Genomic DNA, 18,310 nt, shown 5'->3' with positions numbered 1-18,310 from the left:
TACAGGTTTGGACTGAACTCAGACTTTGAAATAACAGCTCTCCTCTCTGTGCCACTGTGCTGGAGTGTAGTACCAGGGTGTTAGATATGTGAGTTATGACCAACAAAAAAAATAGCTGGAGTCACTTAGCATTTTTGTGCAATGATATTTATTAGGTGTGACAAAAATCAAACTTACAACAATTAGTGAAAATTTGTGAATAATGCTATTATTTACAATATGATACCTACAAGAAAACATAATAATGGTCTCGTACTTAGTCTTGCCCAGTGTAAACTCCTGGCAGCCCAAATCACTTTCATACAGAGGATGATGAGCCCTGTTTACTAGGCACCAGGACGTACCATCTTTAACTACCCACAAAGTTAACTTAAGACTACACATGAATTAGAATATAATGCACCCAACATATAGTTACAATCATATTAGAAAATAAACAGAAGTGTTTAGCTTATATACAGTATACAAATAACATATATATATTTACACATCCACATTACAAAAGAAATAGAATATTCTGCTGTGTCTGGCAGGAAAGGCACCATAAAGCCAACTTGAGCACGTCAGCTCAGTTTAGGACCTGGTGGCACCATGTGACTGATGGGACATGACAGTGTGAAACAGCGGAACGCACAAAACGCTGGAGGAACAGCAGGCCAGGCAGAATCTATGGAAAAGAGTGCAGTTGATGTTTTGCTCAGTCTGACATGTCAACTGTACTTTTTTCCATAGATGCTATCTGGCCTACTGAGTTGCTCCAGCATTTTATGTGTGTTGCTTGGATTTCCAGTATCTGCAGATTTTCTCTTGTTTGTGGAACAGCAGAACATTCAACATATCACACACTTACAGTTAAGTTCAAAAGAATTAATGTGGGTTACTATTGAAAAAGGACATTTCTGTCTTATGGATGAAATCAGCTTACAGATTGAACTCAGGAATGGTTCTTCAGTCTTGAATGCTAGTTGCCTATTTTTATTGTTTGCATGATTTGTTTTCTTTTCTGAGCATTGGGAGTTTGACGGTCTTTTCTCGTGGGTTCTGTTGGGTTTCTTTTGTGGCTGTGTATAAGGAGACAAATCTCAAGCTTGTTTTAGTCTTCACACTTTGGGAATAAATGTACTTCGAACTCTGAATTTTGAAAATTAAACTAAACTTTGACACCCAACTCTGAACGTATGTCACAACACAAGGGGTAACAGTAGGTTGATTATGAGAATATACCATGCAAGACAATGAAGTGCCTACACTCATCACAATGACAGCAGAATGACAAGGCAATGTTCGTGTGTGAGTGAATGAGTGTATGTGAGTGTGTTACACCATCACTCTGGTATAACAGGCACCATTCAGTACCTTGTCTAATTAGTTGCCGTTCATATATTGTATGGGCCCAGATCAGTGAACCAATGGGCTAGATCCTGCTAGAATCTGTTTGTTGTGCTTCCCATCACTTAGCTTCTCTGGAAGAGAAGAAGTAAAAACCACCCACCATGCTAATGTTCCAAGTGGTGACTGGACGGCAGACATGTGTTCCATGGTTCAGGTGGTGTTTAACAATTTGTTGCCATCAAGAAGTTTTGAAAGATCTTGAGATGTCTCTGATAGTCACTTGCCTTTTAACTCAGGGTCAGCAGACTCACTCTTTGGGTCTCCAATTTACACCAGCCCTGAGAGTCAGATACCAGTGCCTCTAGCCCCCATCCTCAACACACGACTGGTCCACAAACTCTGGGCTGAGTGGTGAGAATAGCAACAGCATGGGAGGCCAGGTATACCACATTAGACCTCCAGATGCTTTTAGACTTTTGTGTTGGGCTGATAATGCATTGATGTCCAAGGCAAACTGTGCTACAGATGACCAAAAAATTTCAACTCTTCAACTATTCACTAACCTCTAGTGTCCAGGACATTTTCAAGGAGTAGGGCCTCAAAAAAGCAACGTTCCTCATTAAGGATCCTCACCACCTAGGACATGTCCTCTTCTCATTGCTACCATCAGGAAGGAGGTACAGAAACCTGAAGGCACACGCTCAACGATTCAGGCACAGCTTTTACCCCTCTGCCATTTGATTTCTGAACGGACATTGAACCTATGAACACTACCTCACTACATTTTTAATTTCTATTTTTTGCATTACTTATTTAACTTAACTCAGATATACAATTTTATTCTAATTCACAGTTTTCTTTTCTCTTTCCATTATCATGCATTGTAATGTACTGCTGCCGTTAACAAATTTCACGACGTATGCCGATGATATTAAACTTGTTTCTGATTCTGATTCTATTCATGGCTTTGACCCACACAGCAGCATTGCACAGGAGAAGTCTAGTCAGTCCATTGAGGTTTCAAAAGTAGAAGTTTATCTGGTGGCGTCTGATAGCGCACTAGTAATGTAGCAGCTTCAAGAGATAACAGACTGCTGAGTCCAGGAGTTGGGATGTTATGTTGAACTTGTACAATATGTTTCTGAGGCCAAATTTGGAGTATTGTGTGCAGTTCTGGTCACCTACCTACAGAAAAGATATCAATAAGATTGAAAAGCACAGAGAAAATTTACAAGGATGTTGCTGGGACTTGTTGATCAGAGTTATAGGGAAAGGATGAATAGGTTAGGAATTCTTTTCCCTTGAATATTGGCGAATGAGGGGAGATTTGAAGGAGATGAAAATTATGAGGGGTATAGATAGGGTAAATGAAAGCAGGTTTTTTTCCACTGAGGTTGAGTGAGATTAGAACTAGAAGTCATAGGTTAATAGCGAAAGGTGAAATATTTAATGGGGAGCTTTAAGGAGGAACTCCATAAACAGAGGGTCATGAGTGTGCGGAACAAGCTGCCAGAGGTGGTGGATGTGGGTGTGATTGCAACAGTTAAGAGAAGTTTGGTTAAGTAAATGGATGGGAGGGGTATGGAGGACTATGGTCTAGGTGTGGGCAGTATGGGCCTGATGGGCCAAAGGGCCTGTTACTGTGTTGTAGTGTTCTATGTCTCCTGGACTTTTTTGGGACTTTTTAGTCATTGTATTAGTGCAGGGATTCCTAATCACAGAGCCAATGAACTTGAATGGGAGAAAATTTACATCTTTATTTTCACTAGCCTCTGAAATTTAGTATTTCCTTCAATTATGAACATAGGCAACAAACCACAGTAGTATTAGCAGTCCCTGTGACTTTATCACCAATTGAAATCACAGATATTTTCATATCTCATTACAATTGTTACAAATATCTCAAAATATCATTTACAGCATGCTCATCACTACTTTGAAATTACGATAGTTATTAGACCCATGGCTGGATCAGACGTGTTCGCAGCCTTCCTGACTGCAGATGCTCCTGCAACGTACCTGGCCAACTATCAGGCTGCCCTGGGATAGGATATCCAACTTAACATGGGTGTTGCTTTGTCAAAGAGCACCCCACAGTATAATATTCTTTCTGAAACTAAGCAACAACAGCCTTCACACTGATATGATTTTAAAAAACAAAACTTAATTTTAATTGGCCTATATTTTAAACATATGATTTTGTTATTTCATGTATTATTAAAGAAGTACATACATTATTATATCACAAATTTCAATTTTAATATTTTGATAATTGTATTTCAATATAATTGATTTATTTTGTAATCCGTATTTTATTTCATATATTTAAATACATTATTCTGAGAAAGAGTCCATAGACTTCACCAGACTGCCAAAAATATCCATTGCATGAAGAAGGTTAAGAACCCCTGTATTAATGTCATTGTCTTTAGTTTTGATTTCTCCCTGTTTGTGGAAACAGCACTGTCAGTCGTCCTCTTTAAAACACCATCACTTTCGTGACCTCCTATTGAGCAAGAAGCCACCAATCATCACTTTAAATGTGATCAGATGGTTCAATGCAAACCACAGGCGTAATTGCCAAATCTGTGTATTAATAAGTATTCATACACTAAGTGGGTAAATTGTTTTAGTATTCTGACCTAGGAACTAAATGTCCAATCCATTATCTAAATCCCAGTCTTCATTGTATGCCTGCAGAAGGTAACACCATTATAGTCAGGCAGAGTGGTGTTCATTAGGCAATTCCCTTGTCAATTATGCTTGTGCATTCTACAATAAGTGACTGGGATTAATTTTATGTACTAGGTTTATCCTCCATCTACTGTATTACACAGGAATTTATATACTCAAACATAAGAACACAAGAAATAGAAACACAAGAAGGTATTCCAGCCCTTTAAGCCGGTAGCAGTTAGTTAGTTAGTTACAGTCCGTTATGATGCTGGTGTTTAGGGCAGCAATGAATGTCTTCCATTTCTGTCTGTCCTTGCCCCTCTTCTCTATTGTGCCCCACCTATTGTTCAGGTCCTCAATTCTGCCTCTTCAGTGCAGCACCAAGTTGGTTTTGGTCTCCCATGTTTCCTCTGCCCTTCGGAGGTCCAATGAAGTGCTTTCTTGATGTTGGTGTTGGCCTCTCTTCTTATCCCATGCCCAATCCATCTCCAATGTTTCTTCATGATGATTCTGGACATGTCCTTTTGGTGACACTGAAGGAGCAGGGCGTGGTCCAAGATTTTAGCCGGAAAATATGGAGGATCTTCCAGAGGCTCATGGTGTGGAAAGGCGCCAGCTTGGCAAGGTTGCTCTCTGTCATACGCCAGCATTCTGTCCCCTACAATAGTGTGGATAGAACACAGCTCCAGTACAGCTTCACCTTGCGGTGGACACTGTTCTTGGTTGATCCCCATATGTGTTCATTGATCTGAAGACATTCCTAGCTTTGCTGAGTCTACACTGAATGTCATCTTTGGTCCCACCATCCTACCAAATGATGCTGCCCAGGTAGGTGAATCTGCATGTGCCATATACCTTGACGGGAGAAGGAGCCTCTACAGTGATGGTCATAGTCTCAGCCTTTCTCTGGTTGACTCTGAGTTCAACCTGACCACCAAAGACACTCAGTCTTCTCTTGCATGTGCTGGTATGTATGTGATAGTATTAAGCCAGTAATGCCATAAATCAAAATCTCCTCTGATCTTCTCTGTCAATATACTGGAGGAATACAGCAGATTAAACAGCATCTAAGGAAAGGAATAAAGTGTCGATGTTTCAGGCGAAGCCCTTCATCAGGACAAGTTTTTATTTATCTAGCATTGTGGTTAGCACAACATTTTACAGTATTAGCGACATGGTTCTATCCCCACCATTGTCTATAAGGAGTTTGTTGTTCTCCCTGTGACTGTATGGGTTGCTTCTGGGTGCTCCAGTTTCCTTCCACAGTCCAAAGACATACTGGTTAGCAGGTTATTGTAAATTATCCCGGGATTTGGCTTGGATTAAATCAGGTGATTGTTGGGCGGTGTGTCTCAAAGAGCTGGAAAGGCCTATAGCATGCTGTATCTCAATAAATAATTAAATAATCTTCCTTTTAAAAAAATACACTTATTATTTGTTTCAAGATGTTCATCAAAACCATTATTCATTATCAATTCCAATATTTTTCTTGCTATTAATGTTAGTCTATCAGGTCAGTAGTTCCCCTTTTACACTCTCCCTCCTTTCCTAAACAGTGAAGGCGTTTATGGAAGTCGGTGGAGGGTAGTTTTCACATTGATATCCTTGAGAATATTCATTTGTTATTCTCAAATTCCATTATCTTAGAACTCAATACCAAACTCTATCACATTATGATTGCTCGCCTTTAAAGATCCTTTCAAAATAAGACTACAAATTAACCCTTTCTCGTCACAAAAGCAAGGTCAAATTTTCCTTCTCCTTAGTTTATTCTTCATCACATTGATTTGGAAAATCATTTTGGTAATACGTCCCATGAATTTATCTTCTAACCAGTTACTGCTAATTGGACTTTCTAAACAAAGAACCATCCCCACTGCTCCATGATTCTTGTATTATGACTGTTACATACCCTTTAATTTCCTGATTTATGCCGCTCTCAATATTACAGCTGAGCTTCGGACACAGTTCAGTCCATCACGCAAATCAAACTCCCTCCATGGAGACTGTCTACTTTTATCTTACCCTTGGGAGAGCATAATCAAAGACAGCTCACAACATAGACATTCTCTCTTCTCCACTGGGCAGGAAACACAAACCTTTGAAAATATGTATCAGCAGGCTCAAAGAACAGCATTTATCCCACTTTTGAATGGACCTCTTGTACAATAAAGATGAACTCTCAATCTCAAAATCTATCTTGCCATGTCTTTTATACCTTATTTTCTACCTGTACAGAACTTTCTCTGGAACCGTAAATATAGCACTATATTATGCATTCTGTTATTGATTTCCCATGTACTACATCAAAATACTTATGTTTTGAAATAATCTGTTATGGATGGCTTGACTAAATTTTGCACTGTACATGTGACAATAATAAGCCAAAGCTAATGCTAATTGGTGCCCTGGAAATAACTCATAATTTTCAGCCAAAAATCTTCTTAGCTCAACTTGCATTGATTCAAACTCTTTATCATGATCTACTGTGCTAAGATCATTTCTTCAATAGGTACATTTAATGTCAGAGAAATGTACTCAATATACATCCTGAAATTCTTCTTCTTTACAAACATCCATGAAAACAGAGAAGTGCCACAAAGAATGACTGACCGTTAAATGTTAGAACCCCAAAGTGCCCCCCAGCTCTCCCCTCACATGCATTATCAGCACCAAAGTGAAGACTGCCCCCCACCAGCAAAAAAGCATTGGCGACCCCCAACAAGCACTCAAGTGTGCAGCAAAGCATTAATAAAGACACAGACATGCAATACCTCAAAGGCTACTTGTTCATCCGGTAATTTGACATACCACAGGCTCTCTCTCTCCCTATTAAGGGAAAAAGAGGTGCCGCCGTTTCACGGTGAGAGGGGAGACATAACAAAAACAACTCACTGATTTATGGTGTTAAAAGTATGTTGTGTCACTTTTTCCAAGCTCTGTGCCCAATGAACTCGGGTCTCTAGGCACACAGCCAGCAGCCAGCTAGCTGCTTTCAATCTTCCGTGTACCTTCAGGACACATTAGACCACAGCGGCACTGACCTGGAATCCACCCACCTCCAGAGCCACAAAAACCCTGAAGGTGCACTAGTCTTCCAGGCCGTATCCTCGGCATATTGAAAAATGGCCAGTTGTGAGGCCCTGAGAGCGGGTCCCATTCCTACAAAGAACCAAAGTCAGTGAGTAACTCCAGGTCAGGGTCTTCCAAAGAACCCTAAAAAGGGAAAAAAAGAGTTATTAAAGATAGAAATAGAGCTGTTTCCGAAGATGCAAGTAAAGGAGTCGTTGTTAGGTGCTATCTCCGCCCTCCGTCACATTTCTCACCAGTGCATTGGCTTTCTCCCTTATTAATTTCACTTTACCACCAACATTTTCATTTTGTCTAACCTTCAGCTTTCAACTGCCATCTTTGTCAGCTTTCCCAATAAAATCGGAGAGCACCGCTGATCTGAAACTGCCAAGCACATCGTGGTGCTTGCTGGACTGTAGAGTCTATGGAAATACTTGGCAATTTACTCACAAAAAACTAACTGTGGAAGTGGCAGCATAATTGTCGTTCAGTAAGCTGAGGAGTAACTAAGCATATGCTCATATGCATAGACCAGAGCAGTGACTGGTTTAGGTCAATTGTGGTGGATACCTAAAGGGTGTCAGGGTGCAGATGCATCTCTACCAAAGGAGGTGTAAGGCATTCCTTCCCTTTGCTAGCCTGCAGACTACCTTTGAGCAAGGTGTTATCACCTGCTTGGCCCCTCGATCATGATTACATGCAGCCACGGGAGCAGCAGGTTGATGGTCGTATGAGTTGACAGTGAATATCACAAGTCCTGGTTATGTGACCAATGACGCCAGGCAGACAGTCTCCGAAGAGTATTGATAGTGGCTGAGGTGACTCATCTTGTAAAGACACTATCTAAAAAAAAGGCAATGGCAAACTACTACTGTAGACTTCGCCACGAATAATTATGGTCATCAGCCATAATCACACACGTCATATGACATGGCACATAATGACGATGATGATGATGACTTAAAGGTTGGCATGGTAGCGTAGCGGTTAGCACAATGCTTTACAGCATCTGCAATCAGGGTTCGATCCCTGCCACTGTCTGTAAGGAGTTTGTACGCACGAGAGTCCTTCTCACATTCCAAAAACTTATGGTTAATAGGTTAATTGGTCACGGGTGTAATTGGGCAGAGTGAGCTCACTGGGCCAGAAGGGCCTGTGACCATGCTGTATCCCTAAATTAAAAATTAATAAATAAAGGGCATTAGTGAGCTAACATTTGACACTATTTTATTTATCTAGAGGTACAGCACAGTAATGGGCTCTTCTGGCCCAATGAGCCAGTGCAGCCTAATTATTTTATTTATTTATTTTTTGAAATGCTGTTCCTGCACCTTGAGCTGTGTCGCCCTGCAGTCCCACAATTTAACCCTAGCCTAATCACAATGACCAATTAACCTATAAACCGGTACGCCTTTGGACCGTAAGAGGAAACCGGAGCACCCGGAGGAAATCCAGACAATCACAGGGAGAACATACAAACTCCTTACAGGCAGCGGTAGGAATTGAACCCAGTCACCTGTACTGTAAAGCGTTGTGCTAACCACTATGCCACTGCTCCGCCCTACAGCCATGTGACCAATTAACCTACTAACCCACATGTCTTTGGAATGTGGGAAGAAACCAGAGCACCCAAAGGAAACCCGCACAGTCATAGGGAGAGCACACATCTCCTCACAGGCAGTGGCGGAACTGAAACCGGGTCGCTGGTGCTGTAAGAGCGTTGCGCAAACTGCTAGTTTCCCCTTAGAGCTGAATTCAGGACTTTAAACTGGTGGATCTGGTCACCTTATATTCTGGAATGCTGAACTAGTAACATAATAACATGCCATCTTACCTGACCAGATCAATGAACGATTGGATAAGAAGCTAAGTAGGAAAGCTAACTTGCTACTTAATAAATCTTTCATTGAATTCAGAGATTTACTGCACACGGCTGTGTTGGTGAGATTTTGTTGACTGCACAGAAAAGATATGAGGAGAACTATCCTAAATGTAGGTTAATACCTTCCTGGGGGCAGTTTGTTGCTCATTAATATTTCATGCTCAGAATGACGAGAGCAAAGGTGCTGACTACAACTTCAAAGAGGAGATCGTGCCTTTGCAATTTTAAACACAGCCAAAGCCAGAATTACAGATAATCCAGGGTTGGACATTTGCTTTAGATTTTTTTTGATTTACTTTTTGAATTGGCAACAAATATTCATAACAGAGCTGAAAGAAGGAAGCCAGATTTGGCGCAAATGAGTACAACCAGTAACTCATGGCGCACCACAGTGATGGGGTTTCAACTATTAGTAATCTATATTGATGAGCTGGATGAAGTTTGTTTACATATTGAGATACAGCATGGAATAGGGCCTTTGAGCTGTGCCTTCCAGCCACCCTCTATTTAACTCTACCCTAATCACGGGACTATTCACAATGACCAGTTAACCCACCAACCAGTACATCTTTGGACTGTGGCTGCAACCAGGAGCACCTGGAGGAAATCCACGTGGTCACCGGGAGAACCCATAGACTCCTTACGGACAAGGGTGGTTACCATAGCAAAATCTGCAAATACATGTAAAGTTCAAGTTCAAAGTAAATGTATTATCCAGGTACATATATGTTACCATATGATACCCTGTGATTCATTTTCTTCACAGTGAATATATAAAAAAACACAACAGAATCTGAAAATCTTCACACAAACGAAGATGGACGAACAGCCAATGTACAAAAGACAACAGGTTGTGCAAGTACAAAAATAAACGAATAAATATTGAGAACATGAGTTATAGAGTGCTTGAAAATGAGTCCATAGGTTGCAGAATCAGTTCACTGCTGGTCTGATTGAGGTTATCCCCTCTGTTTGAGGAGCCTGAAGGTTGAGGCGTAAGTTATAAGAACACGAAGATATTGGGAGTGAGAGGGCAAGTAGTTGGCAGAGGGAGCATAATGGGAATAAATTTCAGATTATCTACCTTCGAAGGATGAATGCATGAACAAGTTATTATTTTAGTCAAAGTCAAAGTCGAGTTCGTTATCATACGCACAAGTGCATGTGTGCACAATGAAAAATTAATTGTGGCAGCATCACAAACACATGGCATCAGCATTCACAAGATAAACATAAATTATACAAGAAAGAACACAATTAGAACAAAAAATGCAAAGTTCATTGTAGAGCAAAGTGATCAAAATGTCATAGTGTTGCTGTACTCTAGTGGCTAGTGTGGTCCTGGTTGGTTCAAGAACTGAATGGTTGAAGGGAAGTAACTGTTATGGAACCTGGTGACGTGGATCTTCAATCGTCTCTGATAAGATGGCATGGCTCGGATCATGGGTTTTTGATGATAAATTTTACCTTCTTGGGGCAGCTCCTTCAATTAAGATGGTGCCAGAGAAGGATGAAACTTTGCTGGCATTTAACAGTAACATATATATTTTTTAAATTTCAATGGATTGATGTTACAATCCATTTTTGATAATTTTTTAAATCATGTTTTGTAAAATTTCAATGAATTGATGCTACAATCCATTTTTCTGATCATGTTTTTTGATTTTTTTAAAGTGTGTTCAATACCATAAAGCCCTCACTGCCTGGGGAGAAGCTCCATTCAATGAAGGTTGGCACTTCCATTGTATCCTGGATAATGGACTTACTCTGACTGGCAGACCACAATTAGTGCAGCTTCAGAGCTGTGTGTCAGATATGCCTATAAGCAGCATTGGGGCCCCTCAGGGGACTGTATTGGCCTCCGTCCTGTTTACACTGTATACCTCAGACTTTAGATACAATACTGAGTCATGTCATCTGCAGAAATTCTCTAATGATTCAGCAATAGTTGGGTGTATAAAGGGAGGACAGGAGGATGAATACAGGGCCCTGGTGGAGGACTTGTCAAATGGTGCAAGCTGAATCATCTGCAGCTGAACATCAGTTATACAATGGAGATAGTGATGGAATTTAGAAAGACTAAGCCTGAACTGCCCTCTGTTACTATTGGTAGTGAGAATGTGGATGTAGTGAGGATCTACAAGTACTGGGAGTGCACCTGGACAACAGATTTGAGTGGAACACCAACACAGAGGTTGTGAACATGAAGGCCCAGAATTGCCTCTACTTTCTGAGGTGAATGAGCTCTTTTGGAGTATGCAGGCCTCTCTTTCACATGTTCTACCAGCTTGTTGTCACCAACACAATCTATTATGTGGTGGTGTGCTGGGGAAATGGCATCAATGTGGGCGATGACAACAGACTCAATAAACTGATTAGAAAGGCTGGCTGTGTTATAGGAGTCAAACTGGAGGCTGTGGTAGAACAAAGGACCCTACAGAAAATTCTGGCCATTCTGGACAATGTTTCTCACCCTCTGCATGCCACCTTGGCTAAACAGATGAGCACTTTTACTAACAGACTACGGTAACTGCGCTGCTCCAAAGAGCACTATGTGAGGTCATTCTTATCTTTGGCCATTGGGCTCTATAATGAGTCAAACTTTAGATGGGGAAGTGATGACCCTTCCCCCCCCCCCCCCACCACCGCCGTTAGACTGAGGTAACTTATTTTTTTACTCTTTCTTACTTCTCTTCTAATATTTGTATATTTGTATATCTGTGCAATTGTAATGCTACTATAACACTGTAATTTCCTTTGGGATCAATAAAGTATCTATCTATCTACAAAATGTACAAAGGGATCTTGGGAGTCTAGCACAAGAAACATAAAATGTAAGCATGCACGAATAGCAAGTAATTAGGAAAGCTAATGGATTGTTTGTGTTTAAAGCAAGGGATGCAGAAGTTGAAAATAAGGAAGCGTTGACATAAATTTACTAGACATTGGCTAGATTACAACTGGAGTTCAAAGGTGCAGAGAACTTTCACATGGTTGATTCTTGAAGGGATTGATAACCAGGTTGGAGCGTAGACAAATCAGAATAAATCTTACTGAAATACAAGATTCTGAGAGGGATTTATGACCTAAAATGGTGAGACAATATTTCCCTCAGTGAGGATATCTGACGTTGGAAGTATAATTTCAAACAGGGCTGAGGAGAAATTTCTTGGAGGTTCATAAATCTTGCAAGCTTTTTTTTTGCCCAGATAGCTAAGAAGATGGATCATTGAAGGTGGAGCTTGACTGACATTTGAACTGCAAGGGAGATCACTGATATTGAGGGCATTCTTTGACTGGCCATTGATGATAGAGCATACTCAAGTGGCTAACTGGCCTATTCATACTTCTTTTATTATTACACTTTCATTGGCTGTAAACCTCCCTCAACCACTCTTCATTGTAGACAATTACTTCTGGTTTGCTTATTTCCTTTCTCATATGTTCTTACTGAATGAACATCTTAGAAACAGCTTCTTCCCCTCCACTCTCAGATTTCTAAACTGACAATGAACCAACCCATGAATACCTCAATATTTTTGCTTTTTTTTTGCACTGTTTATTTAATTTTATATATATTTCTTACTGTACTTCATAGCTTTTTTGAGTATTGCACTGTATTGCTGCCACAAAACAACACATTTCACAACATGCAGTATGTCAGTGATGTTAAATCTGATTCTGAAAAGCTAATTGTGGCTCAATTGGTGTCAGATTTCAATGGATTCAATGGATGAGAATTTATGGATTCAATTCCACATCAGGAAATTAAAAGTTTGAATACCCAGGTTGATGATCCATTACTGAAGGATGAGGAATGGGTGAGGAATTAAAATAGATAGTTGTAGAATCACACCAATAGATGTAGAATACTGTAGGACATTGTTTGGAAGGCAAGTTATCCTGGTCAAGACTTGTTCCCCACCAACACCACTAGAATGGATAATCTACTTATTATCACAACGCTAATTATGAGAGTTTGTTGTGCGCAAATTTTCCTTCCCCCTTCATTACAGCAATGATGACGCTTCAAAAGTACTTCTCTGATTGTAATGAACTTTAAACCTTTGTGATTTTGTGCAAAGTATTATAGAACTTCAAATCTTCCTTTATGCAACCAAGCATGACTGTATATATAACAGTATTTCAACCATTCTTGTTTCAGTTGGCAAAATCTTTATAAATATTTATGAATGGGAAGAATTAAAGTAAATATCATCAATAAAGAAAAGAAAATCTTGCAACTCTACTGATCTCCTTGTCCCTGTCAAGATTTCCTCAAAAGACTTTACAGCCATGAAGCGCCTTTAATGTGTTGTCAGTGTCGTAAATTAGGAAAGGCAGCAGACATTTTGTGCCGAGTGAGCTCCATGTACAGCCCAGAGTAAATCAAGCAAATTTTCTTTTTTTCTGAGGAGGGATAAGTATTGATTACCTCACTGATATGGTTCCTCTGCTCTTCTTTACAAATATGCCATGTCCATCTCTATGAAACTGCCTGACTTGCTGAGTTCCTCCAGCGTTCTGTGTGTGCTGCTCTGCAGAACCTCTGCCTTCTTCACCCCATCCTTTCCAGTGCTAATAAGGGGTCTCAACCTGAAATGCTGACTCTTTATTCCTTTCCATGGGTGCTGCCTGATGTGCTGAGTTCCTCCAGTGTTTTGTGTGTGTTACTCTGCAGAATTTCTGTCTTCTTCCTCATTCCTTTCCAGTGTTCATGAAAGGTCTCAGTCTGAAATGTCGACTCTTTATTCCTCTCTGTAGATGCTACCTTTCCTGCTGAGTTCCTCCAGCATTCTATGTGTGTTGCTCTGAACTTCCAGCATCTGCAAAACCTCTTGTTTTATTTTTATGTGCTTTCAGGTTTCTTGGAATGCATATTGGAAACTACTGACTTGTAGGTGAGATTGGTACTAGTTTAAAGTCCAAAGTAAATTTTATTATCGAAGTATAGACATGCCACCATATACAACCCTGAGATTCAGTTTCCTGCAGGCATACTCTACAAATCGATAGAATAGTAACTATAACAGGATCAATGAAAGATCACCCAGAGTGCAAAAGACACAAACTGCGCAAATGCAAATATAAATAATAGCAACAAATGACAAAAACATGAGATAACAAGATAAGGAGAACATAAAGTGAGATAATTGATTGTGAGAACATCTCAACGGATGGGCAAGAAAGTGTCGTTTGCCCCTTGTGTTCAAGAGCCTGATGGTTGAGGGGTAGTAACTGTTCTTGAACCTGGTGGTGCGAGTTCCTGAGGCTCTAGTTCCTATAGCCCCATATAACAAAATACAATAACCTGTGATAAGATACTCAAATGATAAACAGAGATTCAACTCTGGAGCCTACACACACACACACACACACACACACACACACACACACACACACACACACACACACACACACACACACACACACACACACACACACACACACACACACACACACACACACACACACACACACACTGTAGAGTACCTCACCAGCACCACTAGATGGTGAATGTTGCAACTCCCTCAATTCACTTCTCTCGATGCAGCCTCTAGTTAACTGCAATAAACAGGCATTTGCATTTTAAATGAATCACAGTCAAATTAATCTTTTAATGCCTCTAAAGCCAGTCTGTTGAAACATGAAGTGAGAACTGTAGCTCTTGCATTTAATTAATACACCCTCTTTTGTCTTTTTCCGAAGAGACACCCTGGGAAGTGAAGAGTGGAAGAAAAACTAATTAAAACTGTAACTGTTTCATGTTTTGGCAGCATTAGAGGGAGCACTCAGTGATGGATAATGAATATTGGGTGGTAAGATAATCAAGATGACACACACAAGTGCAGAATAAACAATGACAGGACACCAATCAAGAGAATCCATACCTGCGACTGTAACACGCCGACTGAGGTGTGACTGCACTTCCGCAAATATCTGGGCCAGTGGAATACTATGTCCTTCATCAATCACTGCCCACGGAAGATGCACTTCTACCTTTAAGGCTTGATCACTTTACCAGCTTAACTAACTAATACGTAACAGTTTAAACCTGCCACATTGATGGATCCAGGAGGTTTGAACTCTAACCTGTACTGAACAGCGTAAATGAAGTAAATAAACTTTAACAGCAAATCAAACAAACGTTCACACTATAATTAAATAAACTTTCTTGCCCTCATACAGATTGAGAAAACTGCTTTCTTATCTTTGTTTTACCCTTCTGTGATTTTGCATGATCCAGCTATCTCTGTCTATGTTATGTATAGTAATTTTTAATGTCCTGCACTGTACTGCTGCCGCAAAACAGCAGATTTCCCAACATATATCAGTGATAATAAACCTGATTCTGATTCCCTACTCCCCTTGACCATCCCTGAATTTAACCACTCCATCATTGGCACCCTACATTCCCAAAGCAATTTAGAGTGAGTAACTTCTGAAGTGTACACATTTTAATAAAACATAGATTATCACTAGGACATGAAGAGGTCACTTAATCATTCAAACCTGCTGCATGATTCACTGTGAGGCAACTCCACCTGTCCACCCTTTCTCAATACACAGACTACTGCAACATTTTTTTTTACACATTGTATTTGACCATCAGGCAAAGTGCCTGCATTCCCTCCCCCTGCACTTTGCCGTTCTATGTGGTCTCTCTTAACCAGGCCCGAGTCTACTCAGCTTCTGACATCAAACTGTTCAAACCTTTGTGAATATGCCATAATACCTCGGGCTATCAAAAACTATCCATCTCAAATTTAAAATCAGAATTTGCAAAGGTAAGTCCAAAATTGTCATTGCCCTCTAAAGTATCTGATTTTTGAAGTAGGGACAAAATTGTGTTTGCACATCTTGGCTTATTCACTCTCTGTTACCTCACCCCCTCCAAGAGGACCACAACATTGTCTTAGGCTTTGGAGGTTTGCGTGCCTCAATGACTCGGAGAACTTTGTTGGCTCAAGTCAGGGCCTTGGCTCTTAGTCGGGTCACCCATGCAAAACAGGTCAAAAGGTAGAGGCCAAACTAAGAGTGATCCATTAGTGCTCCAGGTTCAGGGGTTTAGCTCAGGACTAATAACACTTACTGGTCAACAAAATGTTACAGAAACAACAATGAATAATCCTTCTCTATCTGTGTGTAACTGAGAACCCTGAACTACACTTGGAGCACAGTGGAGAAGATGGTCAAGGACAGACAGAGATGAAGGAACTTCCCTAAACACCAATGGCGTAACAGCCATTGTAGTAGTAGTTGCTTTACCAGGCTTCAAATATAGACCACGTTCTAATTCCCCTCCCATCTGTATTGAACTCAAGAATCGTAAGTACAAAATTAAACTAGGTTGATTCACCAACGTATATCGACCTCACTTTTCATAGCACAGTGTAGGAAGCACTGTACTATCAAAATGGCCATCTTTGCGATGAAATTTCAATTAACAAGGCCACTCAATGCCCGTTCAGGACATGTGAAAGGTCCCATGTCACTCTTCCAAAGAAGAATAGGAAAGTTTTCTCTGGTTGTCTGGTCCTCATTTATCTTAAGTTGATTGATCTTTATTTTCCAAAACAGATCATTAGCCAACTAACTGTTCATAGCAGTTTGTTTTATACAAACTGATTGTTATATTTTCCACATCTTGACTGTGACTATACCTCAGAAGTATACTTGAGAGAGATTTCCAGATCATCGAACCTCGGCAGCTGAAAGCACCAGTGGGAAAGAGACTGAATTCAGGAATGACCTTGTCAGAATGAAAAGAGTCAGACTAAAGATTTTAGGGCTGGAGGAGATCGCAGAGATGGAAGGAATAAAAATAATAGATGGATATGAAGTGACAGATAAGGAATTATCTCCGAATTTGCGAGAGGTCTGGGTAGTGTTGGGTTTAATTTTGGTATGGGTAACTGGGAGTTTTGTCATGTAAGCTAAGTTTGATCTATTTCAATTAATCTGTTCCGGACCGGTGCTCAAATCTCTTTCATGCTTTACTATGAATATTTTAAACTGTTAAGAGGTTAACTAATTAAATTGGTTAAAGTGTGATACACTGTTCTGAGTTAGTTTAGCCCTGCAGTAGGTGACCCACATTGTAAACTACAAAATATAAATATGGAACTTTGAGAGACAACCATGGCACAAGGATTAGGACAGGAAAGTGTTTGGTTATTGGGAGACTTATCTTAAGGTGAGAGTGAATTGATATTTCTCTCTTCAATCAATACTCAAACAAACTGAAAAACATAGCAATACTTTCTTGGGTATTAAATGCAGAACCAGTTGACATCAAGGCACTTGACACAAGTGCTTTAAAGCCAGTGAAGTTGCCTCAAAATGTAATCATTGTGACCTCAGAAACTTGTCATGTAATTTTGGATGTAGAACATATCCACAAATTGCTGTGTGGTAAGACACAGATAATTTGCTTCAGTGAGGGTGATTTCTGGATAAATTTTGAGCAGGGCTCTGAATAACTTTCATCAAAATAACACTTTGACATCTCTTTACCTCTGCATGAGAGAGAAGGTGAGGAAGGGGTAAGAGTTCTTTGGCATACAGTGTAACAGAAGTTGCATCAAAATTTGCAGTATATTTATTATCAAAGTACGCATACTGTCCTGAGATTCATTTTCTTGTAGGCATTCACAGGAGATAAAATGAATCACAACAGAGTCAATGAAAAGCTACACACAATTACAGGCAAACACCCAATGTGCAAAAGACAGCAAATTGCGCAAATACAAAAGAAAAACAAAATATTAAATAAACAACAAATAATATTGTGAACATGAGTTGTGGTGTCCTTGAAAGAAAGTCCATAAGTTTATCCATGCTAGTCCAGGATCCTGATAGCTGAGGGATCATAACTGATCCTGAACCTGGTGGTATGGGACCCAAGGCTCCTGTTGTTGTCATCGTGGCTATCCCTCAAGGTCAAGGATAATGGTCTTCATTCCGTTTCCACAGAGCGAAGACACCTGTACGTGTATTTGTTTAACATGTACTTGATGTTGCACTCCAAGAAGCACATGATACTTCACAAATTAACCAACTGATTCCAATGGAATGGAAACCACAACAATTGGAGCTAATGGATTTGTTGCAGCCTTCATCTGCCCTCACAGCTGTTGAGTTCGAAGTAACTTCGTCCGCCACTGAGGTCTTGGTTGGATTGTTCTTTGTCAGGGACCTCACCCTCGACCTTACCACCATGGGTGACCCTACCAGGAGCATAGTTCCAGACGGCATCGCTCTCGGAATCTCAGGATCACACAAGCTTCTCCACCACGACAAGGTGACAATCCACGGAGAAGCTCCTGTACCTCTTTTCTGATGGTA

This window comes from Hypanus sabinus, chromosome 16 (genome assembly GCF_030144855.1).
Source record: "Hypanus sabinus isolate sHypSab1 chromosome 16, sHypSab1.hap1, whole genome shotgun sequence".
NCBI lineage: Eukaryota > Metazoa > Chordata > Chondrichthyes > Myliobatiformes > Dasyatidae > Hypanus > Hypanus sabinus.
Note: the sequence above shows the minus strand (reverse complement) of the source record.